The sequence below is a fragment of the Pteropus alecto genome, unplaced genomic scaffold, assembly GCF_000325575.1.
Source record: "Pteropus alecto unplaced genomic scaffold, ASM32557v1 scaffold53, whole genome shotgun sequence".
In the NCBI taxonomy this organism is placed as follows: domain Eukaryota; kingdom Metazoa; phylum Chordata; class Mammalia; order Chiroptera; family Pteropodidae; genus Pteropus; species Pteropus alecto.
The window spans coordinates 5,916,978-5,920,560 of NW_006434366.1; the positions used below are offsets into that span (position 1 = coordinate 5,916,978).

Consider the following 3,583-nt stretch of genomic DNA (forward strand, 5'->3'; position numbering starts at 1 on the left):
TGCAGAGAAGACTGACCTCTGCAGCCCGGCTGGACCAAGACGCACTGGCCACTCCGAGCGATGACCAAGAGGTCCCGGGTGGGAGGGGCCTGGGCAAGGGCTGCGTTCCCAGCCCAACCGGAGGGTCCCGGCCGGCAGCCCTCCCCAAGGTCACTGCTGCTCCCCGCTCCTCCCCATAAGAACTGCAGGGGGCTGCAGCTGCCCACTGGGCTCCCTGCACCCTGTCTAAGGCGATGTGGCCCCTTTAAACGCCCTTCAGTCTCCAGCCACGCCACCCTGACCGAGTCGGATCCCAGCTGATCTCGGAAGCTAAGCAGGGTCGGGCCTGGTTAGTACTTGGATGGGAGACCACCCAGGAAGACCAGGTGCTGTAGGCGTAAAAAATAATTTAAAAAAAATAATAATAAGGCATTCTAAGCTGACAAGATCCTTGCAATCTGCGAGGTCGACCAAGGGTTGCCTTGCCTAAAAAAATAAAAATAAAAAAATTTTAAAAACTAAAATAAAGAAATAAATAAACTCCCTTCAGTGGCCCCATTTGAGAATGACCTACGTAAAAGGAAAAATCCTAGTGAAACAGGAGGTCAGGCTTCACCCGGGGACGTCATAGGAGGAACTGTGACTGGAAGGGACACCCGGCTCCGGCCGCGCTACTCTCGGCCACCTGCGCATCCAGTCTCATAGTGCGAGACTATCTCATTTTTCAAGACGAGTCAGAAACATGAATTTCTTATGTGACTTCTCCAGTTTTTACGTATTGGCAGAAATAGTTCTGAAACACTCCTCGGGCCGAACAAAACCCACGTGAAGGTTGGACTCAGTGCAAGGGACATCGGTTTGGGTCCGAAACAGACGGTACCTCGTCCTTAGTCAAAGAAAATGGGCTTTTCATGGCGATGCGTAATTACAACAAAGGTAGGAGTTCTCGCCTACATGGCTCTTTCTTCCACAATTAATCCAAAAACAAGAACTCTCCCTCCCTCCTTTGAAATCTCAAAGCGAAACAGAGAAACATCCAGAACTCGAAAGTCACAAGAACCCTAATATCTGGGCCTGTTCTAATGTATGAATCTCATCAAGTCATTTAATTTCGGTATGGCTCACTTCATTTGTCTGCAAAATCAGGATAAATACTTCTTTCCTACCATCTTCACAGAGGCTTTCGACTAAAGAATGAAATGACGCACCGTCAATGAAGCGCATGTGTGAGAGCTTCGGGGACGAAAGTGCTGTTTACGTCACCAGAGCTCGGAAGAAAATCCTCGGGGGTCGCCAAAGCTTCTGTGACAGGCAGGTAACTGAGTGGGTGCCTCAGGCCAGCGGGGCCTTGGCGGGCAACTCGGAGAGGCTGCTGGTTCTCAGCCCTGGAGGTGCCCAGCAGGGAACCCGCTGCCCGCCCCCAGGGAGCCCGGAGTGGCTAGTCCTGCTCGGCACTTATAAGCTCTTCAGGTGGCTCTCATTCTGCCAAGCCTAGAACAGCTCCTCCGAGGGCGTTCAGATGTGCCAGATGGACACCAGCAGCAGCACGCGTGCGTGTAACGGGTGTAGGTGTCAACAACCACCTGTGCGAATGCGCCATTGCTCACGGCTCGCATTTATGCACGTACGCAAGGACGCACACACACACACACACACACACACACACACACACCCAACTCTGTCCTTACCCACCGTGGGGTGAAAGGACAAGACGTATCATCACAGCGAAAGCCGGATTCCTGGGCGCTTAGCGAGTGCACTACGCTGTCTGCACGGGTCGCCCTGACTGACACCCCCGGGGCTGGGTGTGACCACGACCCATCTCTGCGGAAGAGAGCAGTCACAGAGAGGCTAAAATGACCTGGCCGAGGTCACACACGCAGCAGTCAGCGGACGTGCAGCCAGGACCGATGACAGCCAGCACATTCGAGCACCAGGGGGCCAGGCACTGTAGGGTTTGCGAGATGCCAAAAATGGGACCTGTGCCCTCAAGGATTTTACGATCTGACAGGGGAAGTGTGACTCACCCTGAAATTCGTAGGCTGAATTGGGAAAAGTGTACATTGTCCCTAGAGTCACGAAGAGGTCACTGAGAAGGTCGGCAGCCAACGGCCCTGCAGAGCCAGTGCCTGAAACCTACAGGGAAATGATGCGCCCAGACACCAAAAGGAGGGCGTACGAGGCCCCCAGTGGAGGAACCCGGTCAAGGACCGAGTGCACTTACGTATTTGCCAGATTCAATCCTGCAATATCCCCATCCGCTCGCCCAGCAGCATCGCACTGGACGCCCACGCCGTCGCGGATTTAGGAAACCGTCGGTTCAAATGGAACCAGGATTTTTGAAGACTTCATCTCAGTTCAAGCCCTATTTCTGGCTCTTACTGAAAAAATGTGAATAAATACACACTCACACGGACACACACACTCCTGATAATCTGACTACCTAGGAGATAAACAAGTTGTAATCATGTGGTAGAAATAAATTAATGTGAAAATAAACATCTTTTTACAGAAAATAAAAAAATGAAGGCAGAATGTGCTTTCCCTTTGTATTTCTGTTATCTAAACACAATGGGAAGGTAAGCAGGATCATTTTTTATCCACAATACATAAAATCTCAATTAGTTATGGTCTATTTGTGCACTGACTAAAAACATTCTTTAACAAAACAGAATTTTCTAGTTTACTGGATAAATATACCAGAAGAAATCGCAGAACAATGTCAGGTTGCCAGGCAACCAGAGCTCTCCTCCGCTTGTCCCTGATCAACCGGCATCATTCATCAAGCGTTTTTCCCCGGTGCTAGACAATTCCAACCAATTTGTTTCTTGGGAAAATTATAGTGACTTTCGGTGACACAATAACACTTTTCTTCTCAGACGGTAAACTTAGATGTGCTTTTGATCAAAGGGATGTGTTGATTCATTACTCTCTACGTGGAGCTAATGAGAAAGCTGTAATTATCTAACTACACTATTGCGACACACATGAAATAAACTGCAGTAATTAGTAATGCTTAAGGTGTTAACCAGCCTCTGAAATTAGAAAATACAGAATCCTCCACTAAAGACGCAGAGAAAGAAGAAAGCACCACATCTAATTAAAATGAGGATGGTTTCCGTTCCCGCCCCCCACTCCCCACGCCCGAAGCTGGCCAGAGGGACGAGATGGCCAAAATGCGAGCCATTCCACCTCGACGGCACAGAAAATGGCTGGACACCAGGTCTCTGCTTGTAGGAAGACAAAATGCTGGCGAATGATGTGATCTCTTTGAAAGAATGCTTAGCACAATATTTTTCCAGGAATGAATAGAAAGAATATTATGCTTTCACTCATTAGCTGTGTTAACTTAGCATATTGTATGTAAATCACCATAATAATTGCATTCTCTTCAGACTGAATTAGTTAGAATGAAGCTGTAATCAAAATGTTCATAATTGAAAATATAGGACTCTCGGTCTTGGTTTGTAAAAATAACAAGAAACGGTGATTGAATTAGATAATACAGCGCATGGGTGAAAACGGCCTTAGTGTAGAGACAAGTCGGCCCTCTGGAGTACACCTTTGCATGTCAATGAGTTCCCCCAAATTCAGGACTCACACC

At 48.5% G+C, this 3,583-nt stretch overlaps 1 pseudogene; it reads left to right on the forward strand.

Annotated features, from left to right (window-relative positions):
* The first annotated feature begins 258 nt into the window (after positions 1-258).
* On the forward strand, positions 259-377 carry LOC112477601 (annotated as a pseudogene).
* The last annotated feature ends 3,206 nt before the right edge of the window (positions 378-3,583 follow it).